The following is a 27,259-nucleotide window of genomic DNA, read 5'->3' as shown; positions in this document are numbered from 1 at the left end:
TCCCTTGATAACACAGATCTTTCAACACAACACACTTTTGAAATACTGAAGATGAAATAAATAAACATTATATTTTGCATATGATAGTATGATAGTCCTGGGGGCAAAGATCGAATCTATTTGTCAAGTATACAGGACTTAGTATTCATTCCCAATCCTATCATTGCAGGGGAATCACCTGGGACTTTTAAAATCCAGATTCCAGAGCATCACCCTGGTTCACTGAAGCAGTGTGTCTCATGATCCAAGAATCTGTATTTTAAAAATGTCCTCAGATAATTCCCAGGCATTTGATCACCAGACTGGTTTGGGAACTACTGAACTTGTTAAAAAATACATTTTTACGGTGGTGCAAGTCTCATTATAGATACAAGTTGCCCAAGGGCAGGAATCGAGCTTATAAATTTTTACAAGCCCAGCACTAGTTGTGAGCATTACATATATTAATATGTAGGTATTCAATATATGTCTGTGAAAGAATTTTCACTTCAAATTTTATTGGTCACCAGAGGAGTCTTATTATTAGTTTCTACAGGAGATATAAACCTTCATTAGTAATATCATACATTTATATGACTCAGAACACATTGCATAGCATCCTGAAAAACAATATTGAATTGATGGACAGATTTCTAATGTAGAATATAGCTGTGTTTGGTTACGACCTTGAATTCTGCTAACTTACCCTATACTCTTGGAAATGAAGAAGGAGCTAGATGCGGTGGCTCACGCCTGTAATCCAAGCATTATGGGAGGCTGAGGCGGGTGGATCACGAGGTCAGGAGTTCGAGACCAGCCTGGCCAAAATGGTGAAACCCTGTCTCTAATAAAAATACAAAAATTAGCTGGGAGCAGTAGCGGGCACCTGTAATCCCAGCTACTCAGGAGGCTGAGGCAGGAGAATCACTTGAACCTGGGAGGTGGAGGTTGCAGTGAGCCAAGATTGTGCCACTGCACTCTAGCCTGGGTGACACAGCAAGACTCCGTCTCAAAAAAAAAAAAAAAAAAGAAATGAAGAAAGAATACTCACATCTCATATTTATTTGTATAAGATTGGCCTAGTCTGTAAATTGTCTCTGTCTTGTTCTCCTTTCCATTAAATGTTCTACTTGATGCCAAAATGACTAGACAAAATATACAATAGCATTTAACATTTGTATGGTTTAAAACAGTGGTTCTCAAAGTGTGGTCAAAGACCACTGGAGGTTTCCTGAAACCCTTTCTAGTAATCTGTAAGGTCAAGACTGTTTTCTTACTAATACACTGTTATTTGCCTTATCGCTCTAATTCTTTCTTGAGTATATAGTAGAGTTTGCCAGAGGCTATATGAAGTGTAAGAGTGCAAACATTTAATGCAGAAAAGATACAAGAATCTGTCTTCTATTAAGCCAGACATTAAAGAAATTTGCAGCCGGGCACAGTGGCTCATGCCTGTAATCCCAGTACTTTGGGAGGACGATGTGGGCGGATCACGAGGTCAGGGGTTTGAGGCCGGCCTGATCAACATGGTGAAACCCCGTCTCTACTAAAAATACAAAAAAATTAGCCGGGCGTGGTGGCATGCGCCTGTAATCCCAGCTACTCAGGACGCTGAGGCAGGAGAATCACTTGAAACCGGGAAGCAGAGGTTGCAGTGAGCCGAGATCGTGCCACTGCACTCCAGCCTGGGCGACACAGTGAGACTCTGTCTCAAAAAAAAAGAAAAGAAATTTGCAATAATGTAAAACCATGCTACTCTGTTTTTTTGAAGTTGTTTTTCTTAAGAATACATTATTTATGTCAACATATAATGGATCTATTATTTTTAAATGACTAAGTACACATTAAAATAATTTCAATTTTAATTTTCTTTCTTTTCTCTTTTTTGTTTTTTGAGACCGAGTCTTGCTCTGTCACTGAGGCCTAGGCTGGAGTGCAGTGGCATGATCCTGGCTCACTGCAACCTCTGTCTCCTGGATTCAGGCGATTCTCCTACCTCAGCCTCCTGAGTAGCTGGGATTACAGGCGTGTGCCACCATGCCTGGCTAATTTTTGTATTTTTAGTAGAGATAGGGTTTCACCATGTTGGCCAAGACGGTCTCGAGCTCATGACCTCAGGTGATCTGCCGCCTCTGCCTCCCAAAGTGCTGGGTGCCATTGTACCCGGCCTCAATTTTAAGTCCTCATATGCTAAATTAAAAAAAGTTTATAGAGACAGGTTCTTGCGCTGTTGCGCAGGCTGGAGTGCAGTGGCATGATCATAGCTCACTGTAGCCTCAAAGTCCTAGCCTCACGTGATCATCCCATCTCAGCCTCTCAAAATGCTGAGATTATAGGTATTAGCCTCTGCCTGGCCGAATATGGTAAATATCGATAGGTATAACACACATAAATAAAAGTTATTTTGAGTCCTCAATAATTTTTAAGTGTATAGGGGTCCTAAGACCAAAACGTTTGAGAAACAATGATTTATGTTTTTAAATGTTATTTAACAGTTAGTTTGACTGATTAGTTTTATATAGACAAATGTTGCCTAAAATTAGAATTGAATTTGAGCAAATCTTTCTTTCTTTTTTTGAGACGGAGTCTCGCTCTGTCGCCCAGGCTGGAGTGCAGTGGCACGATCTTGGCTTACTGCAAGCTCTGCCTCCCGGGTTCCTGCCATTCTCCTGTCTCAGCCTCCCGAGTAGCTGGGACTACTGGCGCCCGCCACCACGCCTGGCTAATTTTTTGTATTTTTAGTAGAGACGGGGTTTCACCGTGTTAGCCAGGATGGTCTGGATCTCCTGACCCGCCCGCCTCAGCCTCCCAAAGTGCTGGGATTACAGGCGTGAGCCACCGCGCCCGGCCTGAATTACATCATTTAAGAGTGGAAGCCTCAGAGGCCTTCAGGTCAGGTCTATGTCCCGCTACTGCATGTACTGCATTACCTAGGGGTGTCAGCCTGCTTCCCTATCTGCAAATGAATAAAACAGTATCCATCCTAGAGTGGTTGTAGACAAGCACTGGGTTGTATGTAAAGCGCTAGCACAGAGCCATGAACACAATCATTTATTGTACTTAGGGTAGTTGGGTCTGAGAAGAAATGGAGAAAACAGAGTTGATTCTGCTTACTTCACAATTTACCCCAGGGATGGTTTTGTTGGCTTTGTTTCCATGGTTGTTGCCTTTTCCACAGCTCTGCTACGTAAATTCTTGAAAAAAAAAAATTATTTGAAAGTTCTCTGGGACCAGCGAGGTGGCTCGCACTTGTTAATCCCAGCACTTTGGGAAGCCGAGACGGGAGGATCGCCCGAGGTCAGGAGTTTGAGACCAGCCTGCCCAACATGGCGAAACCCCGTCTGTACTAAAAATACAAAAATTAGCCGGGCGTGGTGGGGCATGCCTGTAATCTCAGCTACTCGGGAGGCTGAGGCAGAAGAATCACTTGAACCTGGGAGGAGGAGGTTGCAGTGAGCATCACTGCACTCCAACCTGGGCGACAGTGCAAGACTCCGTCTCAAAACAAACGAACAAACAACCAACCAACACCCCCCTGCCCCCCCCCCAAAAAAAAATTCTCTGGTATTATAGTCATATTTCCATCCTATTTCCACAGCAGGGGTGAGGATCCTTTGCCATCCCATTTTTCTGATAAAAACACCTTCTTCAGCCGGGCGCAGTGGCTCACGCCTGTAATCCTCGCACTTTGGGAGGCCGAGGTGGGCGGATCACCTGAGGTCGGGCGTTCCAGACCAGCCTGACCAACATGGAAAAACCCCGTCTCTACCAAAAATACAAATTAGTAGGGCGTGGTGGCGCATGCCTGTAATCCCAGCTACTTGGGAGGCTGAGGCAGGAGAATCGCTTGAACCCAGGAGGCAGAGATTGCAGAGAGCCGAGATCGCTCCATTGCACTCCAGCCTGGGCATCAAGAGTGAAACTCTATCTCAAAACAAACAAACAAACAAACAAACAAACGAAAAACACATTCTTCAAGGGAAAACATGTTTTTTAAGTGGCTTCTAGAGATTATAAACTCTGCAATAATATTAGTCTGCAAATAAAACACCTGACAAACCCATCCAGCAGAGGAAGTGGTGAGGGTTTCTAAATCCAAAAAAGGCTCAAGGTTATGAAACAGGAACATTTAATCTCTGATAAAACCTAAACGGAGTTGGAAAGAAACAATTTCCAACTCACTGTGGTCCAGTTTTCTTTTCACGACCTCCTTTTTGCTATGACCCTTGTGGAGGGGAAAAAAACCAGAAGAAATGCCCGAGAGCTTCTGGGAGCTCTCCAGCTTTCCCGCCTAAACGCTGAGGGGAGTAAGGGGGAGTGACGGGGCTAGGGCGGGGCCCGAGGCTGGGGCGTGGCGCGTTGATTTCCCCGCCCCTCCCCGTTCCTTTTCCTCTGTGCCCCGCCCACACGCCTGTCTCCACGATCCCGACAGGCCCAGCGGCTAGGAGAGTCACGTGAGAGTGGGCGGAGGGGGTGGAGGTTTGTCTCCGCTGTTTCATCTCTATGGCTGTCAGAGGTGGGCGGCTTTGACCGAGAAGCTGCTGGAGCTCGTGTTTGGACGCGTGAGTCTTGGACTCTGGAGGGTATAAGGAGACAGCAATTTAGGGAAGGCGAAGGGGAAGGGGGTTGGCGAGACAGCCTTAGGGAACTGGGCTTCGTGGCTGGCCGTTTGTCCGCCCCGGGCATCCGGCTACTTCTCGGGTCTGGCGGGATACCTGTCTCTCCCTGATGCGCTCAGCTTTTGGAGAGGAGTCCGTAGTCTTGTTGCCTCCCGTCCTCCACTTTCCTTCACCCCAACCCGTCCCTTCTCCCGTCCCGGGAGAACTTCTCCCAGTGCCGGGTTCGCAACTTGGCGCCGACGCCCCCCTCCTCACAGGCGACTGGGACACTCTGGTAGCCTTGACTGGCTCTCCTGGAATTTGTGGATGTGGTTAGAAGTGGGTGCGGGAGTTCACAGATGGATTTCTAATACGGAGAAATATTAACCACTGAATCGAAATAAGTGGAAAATCAGTGAGGACTCAAAGGAGAAATACAAAGTGCAGGCTACTCGGACTGTTCAGTTTTTATCTTTTCCAGCGCCTTCCCGTTTTCATTACGTTCTCCCTGTTTTGTTTTCACCGTCCCATTCTGGCCGGCCATAGGCTGTTTTGAGAAAGAGCTAGATGTTATTGACTCTATGTGAATGTTGGGAGAACAGTTTAAAACAAACTGTTCTTCAAGTTGCCTTCTCTGTAATCTTATGGTTGATGGTTTCTTTACCTTCCAATTTTCCATGTCTTAAAAAATACGGTGGCCATTAGTAAATATAAGTAGAATAACTATCTTATAGCTAAGGGACTAGAGTAAAATATTTTATTTTTCCTGTGGTACCTTAGAAACGCCCATTTTCTTCCTATTTATCAATAAATGTTTCTATCTCACTTGTTTGGGTGGCTTCTTTGATATGCCTTTGTTTATATTAGAACATCCCTTTGGGGCACGTAGGGAAGTGATCGAGCAGTATAAGAAAGGAGTTTGCATTTCATTAGGTGAAACAAGTTCGGTGTGGATAGCTGTAGGAGAGTTTAGGTTTCATTGGACCATATGACAAATAATAAACGTCAGTATCTTGAGACAAAGGTGTTGGCCAGAATGACCCACCTACTGTGTTTCTGGTGTGGACCAGGTAATGAGCTTTTTGAATATTGCCTTATCCTAAAAACTTTAGAACCCATTGCCACTTGTCTGTAGGAAGGTGGCTTTTGCCTCCAGCTACTCTTTGTCCCAATCCTTGGTTTGTCCCTGATTGTCTCTTCCACTTAAGAACATCACTCTGGCTACCTAATATATCAAGCAAGTGTCTCTGACATCTTCTGAGTGTCCTTACTGAGAGCCATAAAACATAATCTTAACAAAAAGTGAATATTCTGGAGTGGCTTGTGTGCCTGAGGAGAAAGGGAAAGAATGATAGAAACTAATAAAAGCTAATAAATGCAAGAGAACAAAAGTGTTTATTGCTGTCTTCCTTTATATTTACTATATTCAGTAGATTGTTTACATTCCTAAGAAGTGCATCTTGAGACTAACTTTCCTGTGTTTAAGAATAAAACAGGCTGGGTGTGGTGTCTCAGGCCCATAATCCCAGCAATTTGGGAGGCCGGGTGGATCCCTTGAATCTAGGAGTTTGAGACCAGCCTGGGCAATATGGCAAGACCATCTCTACAAAACACAAAAATTAGCTGGGCGCATGCCTGTAGTCCTGGCTACTTGGGAGGCTGAGACAGGAGGATGGCTTGAGCCCTCGAGGTTGAGGCTGCAGTGAGCTGTGATCGTACCATTGCACTCCAGCTTGGGCGACAGAGCGATACCCTGTCTCTTAAAACAACAACAAAAGAATAAAACGATATGAAATTTCTCCATAATGCAATATTATGCAAAATAATTATAATTGAAATATTTAACTGACCAACTCCTTCAGATCTTATGCTATTCAGAGTTATAGGACTAATATAATTGATAAAGCTTTTTTAAACCCAATTTTGCCACCTTCAATCTTTAAAGTTAGCTTTATCTCTTGAGCCATTTTTACAATGGCTGCAGCACTTGCTGAACATTAACCATTTTTTCCATATGCAGTTGTTTAGTGTATCCCTTTTAAAATAAGAACCAGTTTTTAATTAATTAATTAAATGGAGATGGGGTTCAGCCATTTTGCCGAGGCTGGTCCTTTTGTTGAGGGGTGGGGACGGAGTCTCATTCTGTTGCCCAGGCTGGAGTGCAGTGGTGTGATCTTGGCTCACTGCAACCTCCGCCTCCCGGGTTCAAGCAATTCTCCTGCTTCAGCCTCCGAAGTAGCTGGAACTACAGGCGTGGCACCACATCTGGCTAATTTTTGTATTTTTAGTAGAGATGGGGTTTTACATGTTGGCCAGGCTAGTCTTGAACTCCTGACGACCTCAGGTGATCCACCTGCCTCGGCCTCCCAAAATGCTGGGATTACAGGCCTGAGCCACCACACCTGGCCTGCCCAGGCTAGTCTTGGAACTCCCAGACTCAAGCGATCCTCCCGCCTTGGCCTCCCAAAGTTGTGGGATTGCAGGTACAAGCCACCATGCCTAGCCACTAGAACCAGTTTTTTTAAAAAGGTTTACTCAACTGTTTTTTCCACACATATTTTCTTTTTCTTTCTTTTCTTTTTTTTCTTTCTTCTCCCTTTCTTTCTCCCTCCCCTCCCCTTCCCTTTTCTTTTCTTGTCTTTTTTTTTTTTTTTTTTTTGAGGCGGAGTCTTGCTCTGTCTTGTCTTTTTGACAGAGTTTCACTCTCGTTGCCAAGGCTACAGTGCAATGGCGCGATTTTGGCTCACTGCAACCTCTGCCTCCGGGGTTCAAGTGATTCTTCTGCCTCATCCTCCTAAGTAGCTGGGATTACAGGAGCGCGCGCCACCACGCCCGGCTAATTTTTGTATTGTTAGTAGAGATGGGGTTTTACTGTGTTGGCCAGGCTGGTCTCGAACCCCTGACCTCAAGTGATCCGCCCGCCTCAGCCTCCCAAATTGCTGGGATTAGAGGTGTGAGCCACTGTACCTGGCCTCCCACTCATAATTTAAAAATGAAAATATTGTAATAGCTTTATTTTGTGTCAGGAGAAGAAGGTGATTGTTTTTAGATGGATATTCTATGTGCTTTGGTAAATTATGAGAAAATTGTTAATACTTTTAAGATATTGAAATATGAATAAGCATGTTTGAGAAGAAAACACGGGCAATATTTTTTTTTTTTTTTTTTTTTTTGAGACGGAGTCTCGCTCTGTCACCCAGGCTGGAGTGCAGTGGCGCGATCTCGGCTCACTGCAAGCTCCGCCTCCCGGGTTCACGCCATTCTCCTGCCTCAGCCTCCCGAGTAGCTGGGACTACAGGCGCCTGCCACCACGCCCGGCTAATTTTTTGTATTTTTAGTAGAGACGGGGTTTCACCGTGTTAGCCAGGATGGTCTCGATCTCCTGACCTCGTGATCCGCCCGCCTCGGCCTCCCAAAGTGCTGGGATGGGCAATATTTTTAAACATTTTAAATTTCCTATTATAAAAGTAATATGCTTATTTTTGGAAAATGGAAACATTATCGAAAATACAATATTGAAAGTCAAAGTCCTAATTTATCTTTTCTCTTACTACCAGGTAACCACTAGTTCCCTTTGCACATTTGGGATTCAGTGTGGAAAAGTAAGGCTTTGGAGTCAGATTCCCTGGGAAAGATTGTAATACCAGCACTAGCCTTACTTCCTTCAACCTCAGAAACCCAAGAAGAAAGAGAATTTCCCTTTCTCTACAGTTCCAGCGCACCACTGTATGGTAGTTTCATTGACCTGACTTGGGTCTTTGCCCATCCTAGAGGCAGTCCCTGTGGCCAGAGTGATGGAATGCTTTGTGTGGCTAGGCTTGGAATTTGTCCCTATCCTGGAGTGGGAAGGAGAGGAATATAGTTTGAAACCATTTGAGTTAAGGGTGGGTGACAGTTCCTAAAGAAAAATTGAGGTGATGCTTTCTGGAGAAGAGCAATTGGTTGCTGGACAGGCAAAAACAACAGATGTTCACTAAAATAATTTTCATGTTTTTTTTTTTTTTTAATTAAGAGAACTTGGGGCCGGGCGCGGTGGCTCACGCTTGTAATCCCAGCACTTTGGGAGGCTGAGGCCGGCAGATCACGAGGTCAGGAGATCGAGACCATCCTGGCTAACATGGTGAAACCCCGTTTCTACTAAAAAAACAAACATACAAAAAATTAGCCAAGTGTGGTGGCAGGCGCCTGTAGTCGCAGCTACTCCGGGGAGGCTGAGGCAGGAGAATGGCGTGAACCTGGGAGGCAGAGCTTGCAGTGAGCTGAGATCGTGCCACTGCACTCCAGCCTGGGCGACAGAGCAAGATTCTGGCTCAATAAATAAATAAATAAATAAATAAGAGAACTTGGTTTCCTTTTGCAATATAAAAAATTGTATTTACAGTTTATGTGTTGATTTTTTTCTATTTTTAATGCCTATTATAATAACTTAACTTGAAAAAATTTACACTCTTCCAGTGTGTGTATCTGTACTGTTATTACATGTTTAGTACCCCTGCTCTGGAATATTCAGGTTTTATAACTTTAAATATATTATGTATTAGCCAGCTTGTTAAAATAAATTCTTGATATTTTTATTGCTTTGGGTGAACTTGATTAGTAACTGCAGTTAATAAATAGTAAATAAAAATGTTTTAAATATTTAAATACATGTTGTGGATATGATTAAATACTTGGTTCTTTTCATTGTTTTATGTTTAAAAATCTGTTAGTATAGAAACCACTTTTTTTTTTTTATTATTATTATTTTTTGAGACGGAGTTTTACACTTGTCGCCCAGGCTGGAGTGCAATGGCGCGTTCTTGGCTCACTGCAACCTCCGCCTCTTGGGTTCAAGCAATTCTCCTGCCTCAGCCTCCCGAGTAGCTGGGATTACAGGCATCTACCACCACGGCTGGCTATTTTTTTTTTGTATTTTAAGTAGAGATGGGGTTTCACCATGTTGGTCAGGCTGGTCTCGAACTCCTGACCTCAGGTGATCTGCCAGCCAAAGTGCTGGGATTATAGGCGTGAGCCACTGCGCCCATCCAAAACCACTTTATTTTGAACGTGGTATGTAAAATAAATTACCATAATTATAACTAATTGCTATTACTGGGTGTTAACTTTAAAATTATAATTAACACTAGTTTTGTATCTTTATGCCTTATTCTGGTGGTTCATCATTAAAACAATTTTTTTTCTGTAGAAACGGGGTCTCACTATGTTGCTCAGGGTGGTCTCAATCTCCTGGGTTCAAGCATTCCGCCTGCCTTGGCCTCCCAAAATATGGGGATTACAGGCATGAGCCACCATGCCTGGCCAGTCGTGCTTTAAGAGCACGATAGAGTGGATACCTGTAGATAAGATACCTGTGGGTAAAACAGGTAACAGAATGTCAGTTGAAAAAGCAAAAAAAGGTAGCTGTGGAATTGGACAACTGTGGGAAGTGATTGACATTAAATATAATTAATAACCTGTCGTTGAAAAGTTAAATATTGCCACATCGTGGGAGAGGTGTTTTAGTTCTGTTTATGAGGCAAGAAATGGCTAGAAGTAGACTCATTTTTTTCCCCCAAACTAACAGGGTGATCAATTTTTTGCAGATCATAAATGTTTCCTAGACTAATATTAAGTTCAAGATGGGTTTTACTATAAGAAAATTGAAACTTTAGTGTAATATTTGAAAAAGATATCCTCAACAGTTAAGGATACAAATAATGCTTGCATTTCTCTTCAAAGTGATTTAATGTTGCTTATTTAAAACTTGAAGTGCTTGGCCAGGTGCAGTGGCTCATGCCTGTAATCCCAGTACTTTGGGAGGCTGAGGCAGGAGAATCACTTGAGGTCAGGAGTTTGAAACCAGCCTGGGCAACGTGGTGAAACCCTGTCTCTACTAAAAATACAAAAAATTAGCCAGGCATGGTAGCACACTCCTGTAATCCCAGCTGCTTGGGAGGCTGAGGCATGAGAATTGCCTGAACCCGGGAGGCGGAGGTTGCAGTGAGCCAAAATGGCACTACTGTACACCAGCCTGGGTGACAGAGTGAGACTCCATCTCAAAAACAACAAAAACTTCAAGTGCCTATTCTAATAACCTTGCTTGGACAGTTAATTTGGATTTGGTGTCTGTTATAAGCAAAAATTTATAATTTAGATTTTGCTTTTTAAAGTTTGTTCTTTGAGTATGGGAATTAGCAAGCTGTTTTTTTCCTTTTTTTAAAAAAAAAGTAAACATGAATACTTTGCCTACCATCCTAATAAGATTGAGTCAGCACTGTAATATAGCACAAAAGGGTATTAGAATCTAGCTCTAATGTATCCTCCTCCCCTTTTTATTCGTTTTCACATGTTCTAGTCAGAATGAGACACTTTTTCCTCCCCATGTTCACCATGTCTTTTTGTGTCTTTATGCCTTTACATGGCTATTTGTTGTACCTGGAATGCCTCTCCACCATTCTGCCATCTCCCAACTGGTGAGCTGCTGTTCATCGTTAAACTAGATTAATGAATTATTGTTCAGTATGTAGAACCTCCCTCTACCCTCAGGTGGTTATTTTCCTTCTTGGTTCTCGTAATTTACTTTCCTTGTTGGTTCTCATAATTTATCTGTTTAAAGTAGTCTTCTCACTTTGTGGAGCAATTGTATGTATTGTCTTAGATTGAGTGATTCTTGATGCCAGAAACTGGGTCTTATTCATCATCATATCCTGAGTACATAACAGAGTCTGTCACAAATATGTAAGCTCAGAGCATGTTTGGTGAATAAATGAGTAAATAAGATATTTTATCTGTTTTATTTATTTATTTATTTTTTTGAGACGGAGTCTTGACCTGTTGCCCAGGCTGGAGTGCAGTGGCACAATCTCGGCTCGCTGCAAACCCCGCCTCCTGGGTTCACACCGTTCTCCTGCCTCAGCCTCCCGAGTAGCTGGGACTACAGGTGCCTGCCACCACGCCTGGCTAATTTTTTTGTATTTTTAGTAGAGACAGGGTTTCACTGTGTTAGCCAGGATGGTCTCAATCTCCTGACCTTGTGATCCACCTGCCTCAGCCTCCCAAAGTGCTGGGATTACAGGTGTGAGCCACCAGGCCTGGCTAATATTTCATTTGTTTTAAAAGTCAGAATAGAAAAAAGATATAATCCAACAAAGTAAGTCTGTACTTTGTAACCTTTATCAGTCTGATATATTTAGAGAATTTATCTGGACACATCTAGAAAATTCCATCCACATATTCTACCACATAGCAACAAACAGGTTTCTAATATGTATCAAGACATTGAAAGGAGAGATGAAAATACATTCTGTTCTTCAAGGACCTTACAGCCTAGTGGGGAAAACAGACAGATGAACTGATAATTACAATTTAAATTTAAGCTCATTAAAAATAAAGAAAACAAAAAATTCAGTTTCTCTTAGTTTTATTAGACATATTTCAGATGCCCAGTACTCACATATGGGTAGTGGCTATTGTATTGAACAGCACAGATACAAAATATTTCTGTCATCACAACATGTTCTACTTGACAAGAGCTGTGATAGAACATTATAATTAAATGAATCTGCATTCTCTAGTTTGAGATGATAGTTTCATTTCAACCAAGTTTCTTGTGCTTTTTCTATTAAAATTCTCTTTTAGATTCGAAAGTTGTATTTCTTAAAATTTTAAGCAGATTTTATTGTAATATATTTCAAATAAAGTAGCATTATTATTTTTTTCAGGTCTTTGACCTGTAATAGCATTTAAATTAAGCAATCTTCGAATTTGATTTTCAATTTAAGCATTGATATTATCTGATATTTTATGCTAATAAGTCGTGAGATGGTATTGAAGCATAATGGTTAAGTGCAATGCCATTGGGAGCTAGGGGCAGTGGCACACACCTGTCATGTCAGCTATTCTGGAGGCTGAGGTGGGAGGATTGCTTGACCCCAGGAATTCAAGACCAGCCTGGGCCACATAGTGAGACCTCATTTCAAAAAAATAATAAAGGTATGCAATTATTTTTAGAAAACAATGTGTTTGTGATCAGAGAAACCTGCCTCTGCCATGCTATAACCTTAGGCAAACTGGTAGTTTTTTTTTTTTTTTTTTGAGACAGAGTCTGGCTCTGTTGACCAGGCTGGAGTGCAGTGGCATGATCTCGGCTCACTGCAGCCTCCACCTCCCAGGCTCAAGTGAATCTCCTGCCTCAGCCTCCCTAGTAGCTGGGATTTACAGGCATGCGCCACCACTCCTGGCTAATTTTTATATTTTTAGTAGAGATGGGGTTTTACCATGTTGGCCAGGCTGGTCTCTCACTCCTGACCTCAAGTAATCTGCCCACCTTGGCCTCCCAAAGTGCAAGGATTACAGGCGTAAGCCACTGCGGCCAGCCTAGGCAAACATTTTAACAGATTCTAGCTTTGCTGGTTTTTTGTTGTTGTTTTGAGTTGGGGTCTCGTGCTGTCACCCAGGCTGGAGTGCAGTAGTGTGACCACAGCTTACTGCACCTTCAAACTCCTGGGCTCAAGCAATCCTTCCATCTCAACCTCCTGAGCAGCTAGGACTATAGGTGTGTGCCACCACACTTGGCTAATTTTTAACTTTTTTGTAGAGACATGGTCTTGATATGTTGCACAGGCTGGTTTCAAACTCCTGGCCTTAAGTGACCCTGCCGCCTTGGCCTCCCAAAGTTCTGGGATTGTATTTTTAGTAGAGACAGGGTTTCTACATTACAGGTGTCAGCCCCCATGCCCAGCAAGCTTTGGTGTTCTTATCAGTGAAATGGGAGTAATAATAATATTTACCCCAAAGGATTACTGAGGACTAAATAAGGTAATGGATATCAGGTACTTAGCATAGTACCCCTCACAGAGTAGTGTTTATTAAATGCTAGCATTAAAAAGAGTTTAAACTATCAGTTCAATTTTTTTTAAACTGAGGAAATTGGAGTATGGACTGGTGTTAGATCATACTAAGGGATGGTTAAATTTGTTGAGTACAACTGACATGATTATGTGGGAAAAAAGTCCATATTTTTGGAGAGACATACCAAAATATATAGCAGTGAAATGATATAATATTTGAGTTGCCTTAAAATAATTCAGAGAAAGAGATGAATAAAAGGGACAAAAAAAACTGGTCTTCCATTTCTGGTGAAGAAGTAGTAACAGGGTTACCTTCTTGCCTGAAACAGCTAAAAAAGCAGACAAAAATGTGTAAAACAGTGGTTGTCTAGATTTTGAACATTGTGCAGCAAAGGAGAGTAATCCCTGAAAGATAGGAAAGAAATGAGATGAGGTCTATGATTGCTCTGGCTTGCTGCCTAGACAGTTTTCCAGCTGCAGAACAGGGACAGGGAACCCAGACAGAGCACAATAGTTTCCCTTAATTGAGGGAGTCTGGGGAGGCCAAAGCATCTGGAGTTTGCAGGGCAGAAAACTGGAAATAGCTGCAGAGAGGGAGAACTTCAGAGAACTACAGAGGATCCCTCTCAAGTATTCTGCTGAGAACTGATCAGTGGATGTATGTGAGGAAACTTTCTGAGGCTAGGAAGATAATCACTTGAAAAGATCAGATAAAACAATACTTGCCGAATTAGGAATAGTGTTTTTTTTTTTTTTCTTCCTACCAACCAGAGTGGAAACCATTATAGGTCATTATGTAGAGTCTTTTTTTTTTTTAAATGGAGTTTTGCTCTTGTTGCCCAGGCTGGAGTGCAATGGTGTGACCTCGGCTCACCACAACCTCTGCCTCCCAGGTTCAAGTGATTCTCCTGCCTCAGCCTCCCAAGTAGCTGGGATTACAGGCATGCACCACCATGCCTGGCTAATTTTGTATTTTTAGTAGAGACAGAGTTTCTGTGTAGAGTCTCTTAAGGGTTTTGCCCTAACAGTGGGTAAATTAGCCTTGAACTAAATGCTTCTCCAGCCCAGGCTGACAAAGCTTAAAAGCAAGACCTGAAAGGGCCAAAACTGTTCCCTACTAATTTAATCATGGCCCAGAAGAAAGCTCAAAAATAATTATAGGAATACAAGAAAGCACACAAGGTAAAATTCACAATGTCTGGCATCCAATCAGAAATTACTAGGCATGCAAAGAAGTAGGAAAACGTGACTCATACTGATGAGAAGAAAATTAGAAACCAAAACAGAAGTGACACAGATGATAGAATTAGTAAAGAGGGATTTAAAACAGTTTTCATAAGCATATTCTATATGCTCAAGAAACTAGCAGAAAGATTGAACATGTTTTTTTTTGTTTTTTTGTTTTTTTGAGACAGAGTCTCGCTCTGTCGCCCAGGCTGGAGTGCAGTGGCACAATCTCGGCTCACTGCAAGCTCCGCCTCCCGGGTTCACGCCATTCTCCTGCCCCAGCCTTCCAAGTAGCTGGGACTACAGGTGCATGCCGCACGCCCGGCTAATTTTTTGTATTTTTAGTAGAGACAGGGTTTCACTGTGTTAGCCAGGATGGTCTCGATCTCCTGACCTTGTGATCCACCCTCCTCGGCCTCCCAAAGTGCTGGGATTACAGGTGTGATGAGCCACCGCGCCTGGCCAAGACTGAACATGTTAAATAGAGACATGGAAGGTATAAAAAAACTCAAACTGAACTTTCGGAGATGGAAACTATAATGTCTGAGATGAAAAATACATTTAATGGGATTAATGGCAGATTAGACATCAGAGAAAAAAGCCTAAGACAAGACTCATGAAATATAGAAAATAATCTATGCAGAATTCTTGCCAAAAATACTTAATTTGACTGTGATCTAACCTTTAGATGTAACTTCCAGTTTACAGGAAAAAAAAAAAAGGAATAGAGAAAGATTTAATACCACAGCACAGTGTGCTGTGGTGCTGTTGCTCACACCTGTAATCCCAGCACTTTGGGAGGCCAAGGCGGGAAGATTGCTTGAGGTCAGGAGTTCAAGACTAGCCTGGCCAAAGTGGTGAAACCCTGTCTGTAGTAAAAATACAAAAATTAGCTGGGCATGGTGGCACATGCCTGTAATTCCAATTACTGGGGAGGCTGACGCACAAGTATCACTTGAGCCCAGGAGGCAGAGGTTGCGGTGAGCCAAGATCATGCCACTGCACTCTAGCCTAGGCAACAGAGTGAGACTGAGACTCCATCTCAAAACAAACAAACAAACACAAAACCACACCACAAGGAAGCAATCAGACAAATCCGCAGTATGAAAAATGCTGCAATATATTTGCCCTTTTCAGAAATTAAGGTTGTGCTGTGATTGTACAACATGGTGAATGTATATGCCACTGAATTGTATGCTTAAAAGTGGTCAAAATCATCAATTTTCTGTTATGTATATTTTAGCACAGCTTAAATATTTACCATTTTAATAATTTTTAATGTACAGTGGCATTAAGTACATTCACATTGTTATGCAACCATCACTAGCATTCATTTCCAAAACTACTTCCCAAACTGAAACCCCATACTCATTAAATGCTCATTCCTCATTTCCCTCTCCCTGAAACCTCTGGCATCCATCATTCTACTTTCTGTCTCTATGATTTGACTATGCTAGGTGCCTCATGTAAGTGAAATCACAAAGTATTTGTCTTTTTTGGATTGGCTTGTTTCCCTTAGCATAGTATCCTTCAGGTTCATCCATGTTGTAGCATATGCTAGAATTTCCTTCCTTTTGAAGGTGAAATGACATGATGAAATTTTGCCATGATTAAGAAAAAATAAAGGCTGAATAATATTCCTTGTATGTATGTGTCACATTTTATCCATTCATCCATCAATGGACACTTGGGTTGCTTCCACCATTTGGCTGTTGTGCACAATGCTGCTTTGAGCATGGCTGTACAAATATCTATTCAGGTTCCTCCTTTAAATTCCTTTGGAAATACACCTAGAAGTGGAATTGCTGGATCATATGGTAATTCTATGTTTAATTTTTTGAGGAGCTGCCATAGTTTTTCTGTAGTGCCTGCACTATTTTATATTCCTATCAGCAGTGTACAAGGGTTTCATTTTCTACACATCCTTGTCAACACCTGTTTTTTTTTTTTAATTTAAGTAATAGCCATTTGAATGAGTATGGGTACATTTTATATTATGTGTTTTTGTTTTATTTTTGGGGACGGAGTTTTGTTCTTGTTGCCCAGGCTGGAGTGCAATGGTGTAATCTCAGCTCACTGCAACCTCTGCCTCCTGGTTCAAGCAATTCTTCTGCCTCAGCCTCCTAAATAGCTGGGACAGGCGCCCGCCACCACGCCCAGCTAATTTTTTTGTATTTTTAATTGAGACGGGGTTTCGCCACATTGGCCAGGCTGGTCTTGAACTCGTGACCTCAGATGATCCCCCCACCTCAGCCTCCCAAAGTGCTGGGATTACAGGTGTGAGCCACTGCACCCAGCTTATTATGTATATTGTAACACAACAAAAACTAGAGTTGTAAGGGGAGAAAAAGGTTATGTATGAGGAACTCTTCTAGATTAAGAGAGACTGTTTAGAGAAAACCAAAGATAGTCTTATTTGTAGGGATCCTGGTTTGAAAAATCAGCTGTAAATTTTGGGGGAGTTTGTATGTGTTCTAGTATTAGAAGATACTAGGTAATTATTAATTTGAATAAATTTGATAATGTAGTTATGTAGGAGAAAATATTGTAGTTGTGTAGGAGAATATTAAAATATGTAGGGGTATAGCCAGGTGTGGTGACTCATGCTCATAATCCCAGAGCTTTAGGAAGCTGAGGTGGGAGGATTGCTTGAGGCCAGGAGTTGGAGACCAGCCTGAACAACATAATGGGACCTGGGCTCTACAAAAAATAAAAAAAAATTAGCCAGGCGTGGTGGCACATCCCTGTAGTTCCTAGCCACTCAGGAGGCTGAGGCAGGAGGACTACTTAAACCTAGGCGTTTGAGGCTGCAGAGTGCTATGCTCATGCCACTGCACTGCAGCCTGGGTGACAGAGCAAAACCCTGTCTCTAAAAAAAAAAAAAAAAAAAAAAAAAAAAAAATTAGGGGTAAAGTGTTTCTCCTAATAATGTCTGTAATTTACTTTGAAATGATTCAACATAAAAAATAGTTTGATGAGTAGCCATATAGATAAATAGATGAAGCAAGTATATCAAAATGTTAATTGTTGAATTTAAGTAATGCACATATGGTGTTGATAATAGTAGTCTTTGAAATTTCCTGCATGTTTGAAAGTTTTAAAATAAGCTATAAAGGTTTGATGTTAATTTTTTTTCTGAAAAAGAGGCCATTTAAACAACTTGCTTTTATTTTTATAAATAATTACTTTTAATCTTTAATATTTCTAGTTTTTCTTTATATTATGGATTTTGTCTTACAGATACTGCATCTTTTCTCTCTCTTTTTTATTCTTTGTATGTCATTTGTATGCATTTTAGGAAGTGAATTTTGTGTTGTCTTTACCAGTGGAGTATGCATTCTTCCTATATATCCCAACTTTTTTTTTTTTGAGACAGGGTCTCACTCTGTCACCCAGGCTAGAGTACAATGGTGCAATCATAGTTCACTGCAGCTTCAAACTCCTAGGCTCAAAGGGTCCTCCTGCCTCAGCCGCCTGAATAGCTATGACTACATGCATGTGCCACCTTGCCTGGCTAATTTTTTAAAATTGTTTTTTGTGAGACAGGGTCTTGCTATCTTGCCCAGAGTGGTTAGGAACTTCTGGCCTCAAGTGATCCTCCTGCTTCAGCCACCCAAAGCTCTGGGATTATAGGCAGGAGCCACTAAGCCTGGCTATATTCCAACCTTTTGAAGGAGCAATTTGACTGTCAAAGCCTTGGCATGACTCCCATTACTCTTTTAGCCTAGAGGTTTTAATTTCATGCTCTATAGGAAAATGGCTCCTAAGTCATTAATAACTTCCTTTTCGACTGCATGTTTTCTTTAGGCTCAGATTAAAGTCTGGTCAGCTCCTGAAATACTTTGTGTACTGTGTTAAGGTTCACAAAGTGTCATTTTTTTTTTGGTTAAGAAAATAGATGGCAGACTCTAGTGTTATTGTGGGAAATCTGGAGTTCTACTGTAAGAAATTAAACATTTTAGCCTAATGAGTCTGGGATTTTATTTATTTCTTTAAGCCTGTTTACTAGTTGATTTTCCCAATATTAAGCACATACACAGATTTCTTTCCGTAGCGTAGTTTGATAGGAAGACAATTAGGAAAGGAGTTACCAAATCTGGTTTCAGTTTCCAATTTCACTATTATCTAGCTTTGTGATTTTTTTTTTTTTTTTTTTTTTTTTTGGTTGGTTGGTTTTTAAGAGATAAGGTCTCACTGTGTTGCTCAGGCAGGAGTGCAGTGGCTATTCACAGTCACTGTGTAGCACTGTAGCTTCAAACTCTTGGCCTCAAGCGATCCATCTGCCTCATTTTCCCAAGCAGCCGAGACTATAGGGACACACCGCAGTGCCCAGATAGCGTTGTGACAGTGATGGAGTTGCTTATCACCTCCCTGGCCTGTTCCCTCTCATACTGAAATTTTGAAAAATGTTAGGGTCTCTTTCAGCTCTAATATTCTAGTATATTACTCCTTTAGTCTGTTATTCTCAGTGTTTGAGAGTATTGGGGCAGACCACGTACCTCTCGTCAAAACTGGGTTTTTTTCTTTCTTTTCACTTTTATCTTAATTCTTAACACAGGGCTTTCTTTTTAGGGTTTTTTCTTTTTCTTTTTTTTGAAATGGAGTCACTGCAATCTCTGCCGCCCGGGTTCAAGCAATTCTCCTGCCTCAGCCTTTCGAGTAGCTGGGATTACAGGCACGCACCACCACACCCAGCTAATTTTTGTAATTTTTGTATTTTTAGTAGAGACAGGGTTTCGCCATGTTGGCCAGGCTGGTCTCCAAGTCCTGACCTCAGGTGATCCGCCCGCCTCGGCCTCCCAAAGTGCTGGGATTACAGATGTGAGCAACTGCTCCCGGCCTTTTTTCTTTTCTTTTCTTTTCTTTTTTTTAAAGGGAGTCTCGCTGTGTCTCCCAGGCTGGAGTGCAGTGGCGCGATCTCTGCTCACTGCAAACTCCGCCTCTCGGGTTCCCGCCATTCTCCTCCCTCAGCCTCCCGAGTAGCTGGGACTACAGGCGCCCGCTACAGCGCCCGGCTAATTTTTTTGTATTTAGTAGACACGGGGTTTCACCGTGTTAGCCAGGATAGTCTCCATCGCCTGACCTCGTGATCCGCCCGCCTCGGCCTCCCAAAGTGCTGGGATTACAGGCGTGAGCCACCGCGCCTGGCCTTGTTTTTTTTTAAACAACAAAAATCTTAGAATTTTAATCCAGTTACTTGCCTACTTTTTTGTGGCAGCAGGAAGTTTTTCTTTGTACTGATAAATATATTTATTACAGTTTTTCCTTTGGCTAGTAAAATAGAAATACAAGGTAAAGTAATGTATCATGTTGTTGTACTACATAGTGTCCATTTGCCCCTCTGTATTCACCTTCTAACCTCCTCCACTCAGCTTTATGCTCCAAGAGGCTGCCTTTTGTAAGCTACATCCATAAGCTCTTTTCCTTTTGTTATCCAATAGGGTTTGGCAAAGAGAGAAGGTGGGAGGACAGTGATGTCTGTGTGTTTATTTCCCTGGCTCCCTCCTTGTCAGTTGGTAATAGTTGTATTCCTCTGCTGAAGGCCACACAACTTCTGTCAGCTGTTTCCCAAAGCTGTAGCTACAGTTGACTGAGTTCTGGTAATTCCAGTACTACCTTCCCTGGCCCACTAAGGCCTACTGTCTTCCCACTGTTTCTTATGTTCAGAGTGCTTTACTATCTCTTGTTCGTTTTTGTTAACTCTGCTTGTGTCTTTGCAAACAGTCTTTTTAGTAAATTCTCTCTAATTAACCATCCTTGGCAGTTTTTGTCTCTTAAAATTTTAAATCTCAGATAAATGATGAATCAGTTGCCATATTCCACATAATTTGGACTAGATATATTTTTTCTTTAAAAAAAGTGTCGTAAAATATATATAACATAAAATTTACTTTTTTACTATTTTTTTTTTTGGAGAGTATGTCACTCTGTCACTTATGCTGGAGTACAGTGGTGTGATCATAGCTCACTGTAGCCTCAAACTCCTGGACTCAAGTGATCCCCCTGCCTCAGCTTCCCGAGTAGCTGGGACTACAGGTGTGTACCACCATGCCAAACCAATTTTTAAAAAATTTTTGTAGGGATGGGGTCTTGCTGTGTTGCCCAAGCTGGTCTTTTTTCTTTTTCTTTTTTTTTTAGACGGAGTCTCGCTCTGTCGCTCAGGCTTGGAGTGCAGTGGTGCGATCTCGGCTCACTGCAACCTCCGCCCCTCCAGGTTTAAGCAACTCTCTGCCTCAGCTTCCGGACTAGCTAGGATTACAGGCGCGCACCACCACACCCAGCTAATTTTTTGTATTTTTAGTAGAGATGGGGTTTCACCATCTTAGCCAGGCTGGTCTTGAACTCCTGACCTCGTGATCCACCCGCCTAGGTCTCCCAAAGTGCTGGAATTACAGACGTGAGCCACCACGCCCGGCCACCATTTTTTTTTTTTTTTTTTTTTGAGACGGGGTCTGGCTCTGTTGCCCAGGCTGGAGTGCAGTGGCGCGATCTCGGCTCACTACAAGCTCCGCCTTCCGGGTTCACACCATTCTCCTGCCTCAGCCTCCCGAGTAGCTGGGACTACAGGTGCCTGCCACCACGCCCGACTAATTTTTTGTATTTTTAGTAGAGACGGGGTTTCACCGTGTTAGCCAGGATGGTCTCGATCTCCTGACCTCGTGATCTGCCCGCCTCAGCCTCCCAAAGTGTTGAGATTGCAGGCGTGAGTCACCGCGCCTGGCCTTCAAGCTGGTCTTAAACTCCTGGCCTCAAGTGATCCTTCCCACCTTGGCCTCCCAAAGCGTGGGGATTATAGATGTGCACCATCATGCCTGGCATGACCACTTTTTAATGTATACTTCATTGTCATTAAGTACATTCAACATGTCATGCAGCTATTGCCACTATTCATTTTCAGAACTTTGTCATCTTCTCAAACAGAAACCCTGAACCCATTAAACAATAAATTCCCATTTTCCCTCTTCCAATCTCTTGATAACCATTAGTCTACTTTCTGTCTCTGAACTTTTACTATTTTAGGTACCTCATATAAGTGGAATCATATGGTATTTGTTGTTTTGAATCTATCCATATTGTAGCATATGCCAGAATTTCCTTCCTTTTAAGTGGCTGAATAATATTCCATTGTGTATATATACTGTTAAAACACTTTACACAAATTAAATTTAACAGAGCTTAATTGAGCAAAGAATGATTTGTAAATTGGCCAGCCCTCAGAACCAGCATGGATTCAGAGCAACTCTAGGGCTGCTTCATGGTCAGATGACATTGATAGAAAACAGGAGTGAGGTCCAGAAATGGCTGGATTGGTTACAGCCAGGAGTTTGCCTTATTTGAACTTGGTTTGAACAGTTGGGTGTCTGTGGTTGGATAAGACTTGGGTACTTGTTACAAGAGTAGGTGTATTTATACATCGTTAGGTTACAGTTAAGTATGGAGAAACATTTAGGCCGATCTTAAAATATGTACGGAGGCAGTTTTAGGCCAAACTTAATTCGACTAACAATAGCTGCATTATTTTACATTCCCACCAACAGTGCACAAAGGTCCCAATTTCTCCACATTTTCTCTGGAAAATATTCTAGTTTTTTATAATAGATACTCTGTTTTGTGTGTGAATAGTACCTCGTTATGGTTTTAATTGGTTTTAATATGCTTTTACCTAATGATTGATGATGTTGAGCATCTTTTCATGTGCTTATTGGCCATTTGTACATCTTTGGAGAAATGTCTATTCAAGTCCTTTCCTCATTTTTTGAAAAGGATTCAAATGGTATTTAGGTTAGACAAAAAGAAGCATTTCGGCCAGGAGAGGTGGCTCACACCTGTAATCCCAGCACTTCGGGCTACCGAGGTGGGTGGATCACTTGAGGCTAGGAGTTTGAGACCAGCCTGGCCAATATGGCAAAACTTTGTCTCTACTAAAAAAAATACAAAAATTAGCGGGGCTTGGTGGCACATGCCTGTAATCCCAGCTACTCAGGAGGCTGAAGCAGGAGAATCGCTTGAATCCAGGAGGTTGAGGTTGCAGTGAGCTGAGATCACACCACTGCACTCCAGCTTGGGTGACACAGTGAGACACCCTGTCTCAAAAAAAAAAAAATTATTTGATTAGAACAGTATAAAGGAAAAAACAATCTGTGTAAGAAAAACAAAATTTTCTTCCTCTCTTTACTCTCACTCATAACACGCAGTAACTCAGCACTTCACTGCCTACACCAGATGTGTGGATTGTTTCCCACCCTAACCAATGTCTGATACTAGTTGAATGTCCTACAATTCAGTTCAATTCTGGTACTAACTAGAGTTAGTGTAGACCCCCCCCACAGGTTAATGGTTGGGTCTCAGTAAACTGTTCCCCCTTAGATGCTAATCACATGCAGTAGGCTCCCAAGTTACCCAGTTCTGTCCAACCTCACTGCGAATTGGAGGTTCCCACAACCTCCTTCTTGGGTTTGGTCATTTGCTACAGCAGCTCACAGGACTCAAGAAAGCACTTTATACTTACTATAACTTGCTTATCTTTTTTTTTTTTTTTTTTTTTTGAGATGGAGTTTCGCTCTTGTTGCCCAGGTTGGAGTGAAATGGTGTGATCTTGGCTCACCTCAACCTCTGCCTCCCAGGTTCAAGCGATTCCCCTGCCTCAGCCTCCTGAGGAGCTGAGACTACAGGCGCACCACCACGCCCACATAATTTTTTGTATTTTAGTAGAGACAGGGTTTCACCATGTTGGCCAGGAAGGTCTCGATCTCCTGGCCTCATGATCCACCTGCCTCAGCCTCCCAAAGTGGTGGGATTACAGGCGTGAGCCACTGCGCCCAGCTCCCTTTTTTTTTTTTTTTTGAAACAGAGTTTCACTCTTGTTGCCCAGGCTGGAGTGTAATGGCGCGATCTCGGCTCACTCCAACCTCCGCCTACCGGGTTCAAGCTATTCTCATGACTCAGCCTCCCGAGTAGCTGGGATTACAGGTTTGCGTCATGACGCCCGGCTAATTTTTGTATTTTTAGAAGAGACAGGGTTTCACCATGTTGGCCAGGCTGGTCTTGAACTCCTGACCTCCTGTGAGCCACCCACCTTGGCCTCCCAAACTATTGGGATTACAGGCGTGAGCCACCGTGACTGGCCTATAACTTGCGTATCTTAAAAGGATAAAACTAAGAAACAGCCAGATGTAAGAGTTGCGTAGGGCAAGGTATAGGGGAAAGGACCTGCCAGGCTCCTTATGCCTTCATGAGTTCACCAGCCTGGAAGCTGTTGGAATGGTCCTTTTAGGTTTTTATGGAGACTTCATTATGTAGGCATGATTGATTAAGTCGTTGGCAAGGATAATGTGCTCAATCTTCAGTCTCCCTCCTTTCCCTGGAGGCCAGGGCTGAAATCCCACCCAGACTGAAAGTACCAACTTTCTAATCACATGGTTGGTTGCACAGGAAACCAGCCCTCTCATTCTGGGACTATTTAGAAGCCCCCAACCCTACCATGAGTCATCTCATTAGGATAGAAAAAGTCACATCACTTCAGAGGTTTCAAAGTTCTTAGGTGCTGCCAGGAAATGGGATGAAGACCAACATATATATATATATATTTCTTATTATAAATCACAGTATTACAAATAGCAAGGATAGATAAGTTCATGATTAAGTCTTACTTAAAAAAAATTTTTTTTTTTTGAGACATCATTTCGCTCTTGTTGCCCAGGCTGGAGTATAATGGCGGGATCTCAGCTCACTGCAACCTCTGCCTCCTGGGTTCAAGAGATTCTCCTGCCTCAGTTCCCGAGTAGCTGGAATTACAGACGTCCACCACCATGCCCGGCTAATTTTTTTGTATTTTCAGTAGAGACAGGGTTTCACTGTGTTGGCCAGGCTGGTCTCGAACTCCGGACCTCAGGTGATCCACCCACCTCAGCCTCCCAGAGTGCTGGGATTACAGGCATGAGCCACCGTGCCCAGCCTTACTTTTTAATTTTAATTAAATATTTGCATTGAAGGGAAGAGATTTAGGTTTACATAGTTATGTAACATTTTAGTGAAATTTCTTTTTTTTTTTTTTTTTTTGAGATGGAGTCTCACTCTGTCATCTAGGCTGGAGTGCAGTGGTGCAATCTTGGCTCACTGCAACCTCCACCTCCCAGGTTCAAGTGATTCTCCTGTCTCAGCCTCCTGAGTAGCTGGGACTACAGGCATGCGCCACCACGCCCAGCCAATTTTTTTATTTTTAGTAGAGATAGGGTTTCACCATGTTGACCAGGCTGGTCTTGAACTCCTGACCTCAGGTGATCCACCCACCTTGGCCTCCTAAAGTTCTGGGATTATAGGCGTGAGTCACCACGCCCAGCCAGTGAAAATTATATTACTTAAATTATACAGTAGTTCCATGATATCTGTGAGGATTGGTTCCAGGGCCCCCTCGGATACCAAAATCCACAGATGCTCAAGTCATTTAGATAAAATTGTGTACTATTTGCGTATAACCTATGCACATCCTCCTGTATACTTTAAATCATCTCTAAACTACTCATATCTACTACAGTGTAACTGTTAGGTAAATAATTTAAATTATTATCACCATCAGCAGCATTCTCTTATATTACCTTTCAAACTATCACAGGGCAAACCCCACAGTTGGGATGCAACCCAGGAGGCCATGTGGATTCTTGGCTTTGCCCAAGAAAGAATTCAAGAGCAAGCATAGAGTAAAGTGAGCAAGTTTATTAAGAAAGTAAAGGGATAAATGGGTGACTACTTCATAGGCAGAGCAGCCCTCATGGGCTGCTGGCTGGCTTTATTCATGATTATTTCTTGATTATATGCTAAATATGGAGTGGATTATTTATGAGTTTTCTAGGGAACTGGGTGGGAAATTCCTGGAATTGAGAATTCTTCCCCATTTCTGACCATATAGGGTAACTTCCAGACATTGTTGTGGCATTCTTAAACTGTCCTGGCGCTGGTGGGAGTTCCTTTTAGCATGCTAATGCATTATAATTAGCGTATAATAAGCAGTGAGGATGGCAGTAGGTTGTTTTCGTTGTCATCTTGGTTTTGGTGGGGTTTGGCTGGCTTCTTTACTGCACCCTGTTTTATTAGCGGGGTCTTTGAGATCTGTATCTTATGAAACCAGTCCTGCCAAACTTCTCAAAACAAGTATTTATTCATAATTTGCTGCATGTTAGGCATTGTACTCAGCATTTTACAAGTGTTATTACATTTAATTCTCATTATGGTCATTGGTAATAGTGTTTTCATCTGTTTATGGAAGCACGGAGTTGCCATGTCAGGAATAAAACACACTTCTGATTGACTGCAAAATTGATGGCCAATAAGATCAAGCTGGTTACGATCTGGTATCTAGAAATGATTAGCTAGGTTACCTAGAGTAAGACACTTAACTTTCTGAGCCTCAGCTTATTGAAACAGAACAAAACAAAATCTAACAACAGCAACACATATTTACCTATATGTTCAGTAGCACTTTCATTTGTGATCTTCTAATTTTGCTTTAAGTCCCAAAGTTTAAGACAACATCTTCAAGTAAGAAAGGGAGATTCTTTTTAAAAAGTACTTGAGCAATTAGAAATTGGAGTAAGGGTTAAAAAAAAAAAAAAGGCACAAGGCCGGGCACGCTGGCTCACGCCTGTAATCCCAGCACTTTGGGAGGCCAAGGTGGGCGGATTGCCTGAGGTCGGGAGTTTGAGACCAGCCTGACCAACGTGGAGAAACCCCATCTCTACTAAAAATACAAAATTAGCTGGGCATGGTGGTGCATACCTGTAATCCCAGCTACTCAGAAGGCTGAGGCAGGAGAATTGCTTGAACCCAGGAGGGGGAGGTTGCAGTGAGCTGAGATCACAACATTGCGCTGCAGCCTGGACAATAAGAGCAAAACTCCGTCTCAAAAAAAAAAAAAAAAAAGGGCAGGAAAGTATCCTGTGAAATACCTAATATTGTTATCAAGCCATGAACCTAGGTTTGTTTCTAGAGAGAATATAAATATAGAGAGATTGTTATAAAAGAGTATCTATAAAGATGTCTGTTGCTTTGAATGCTAAAAAAGTTCCATGGAATTTTTATGTATATAGGAAGAGACTTCCTTTAGCAGATGTGTGTGTGTGTGTGTGTGTGTGTGTGTGTGTGTAAAATCCTTACAGATTGGCCCATACTACTAATTAGTTATTTGCTGTTAAATGAGACTATAACATGTCATCAACTCAGAGTGTTGAATTTCTGCCACAGAACTTAACTCTTTCAACCAATTTCCAATCAGAAAAATTTTAAATCTACCTATAACCTGGAAGCCCCTGCTTTGAGTTGTCCTGCCTTTCCAGATCAAACCAGTGTACACCTTACAGGTGTTTTTTTGTTTGTTTGTTTTGTTTTGTTTTTGAGACAGAGTTTCATTCTTGTTGCCCAGACTGGAGTGCAATGGCATGATTTCAGCTCACCACAACCTCTGCCTCCCAGGTTCAAGTGATTCTTCTGCCTCAGCCTCCCGAGTAGTTGGAATTACAGGCATGTGCCACCACACGCGGCTAATTTTGTATTTTTGGTAGAGACGGGGTTTCTCTATGTTGGTCAGGCTGGTGTCGAACTCCCGACATCAGGTGATCCATCCAAAGTGCTGGG

General features: G+C 42.2%; 1 protein-coding gene across 2 annotated transcripts in view; it reads left to right on the top strand.

Annotated features, from left to right (window-relative positions):
* The first annotated feature begins 4,374 nt into the window (after positions 1-4,374).
* The window catches only part of MICU1 (mitochondrial calcium uptake 1), a 264,649-nt gene continuing 241,764 nt past the window's right edge, over positions 4,375-27,259 (top strand). Inside the window, exon 1 of one of the 2 annotated variants that reach the window (XM_003815973.5) lies at positions 4,375-4,541. The gene's annotated coding sequence lies outside the window, so the exon portion shown is untranslated. The remainder of the gene's footprint in view (positions 4,542-27,259) is intronic. The other variant, XM_055092954.1, reaches the window with a different exon arrangement.

The sequence above is a fragment of the Pan paniscus genome, chromosome 8 (genome assembly GCF_029289425.2).
Source record: "Pan paniscus chromosome 8, NHGRI_mPanPan1-v2.0_pri, whole genome shotgun sequence".
Taxonomy (NCBI): domain Eukaryota; kingdom Metazoa; phylum Chordata; class Mammalia; order Primates; family Hominidae; genus Pan; species Pan paniscus.
The sequence above is the reverse complement of the archived record's forward strand: the minus strand, read 5'-3'. Positions and strand labels throughout refer to the sequence as shown.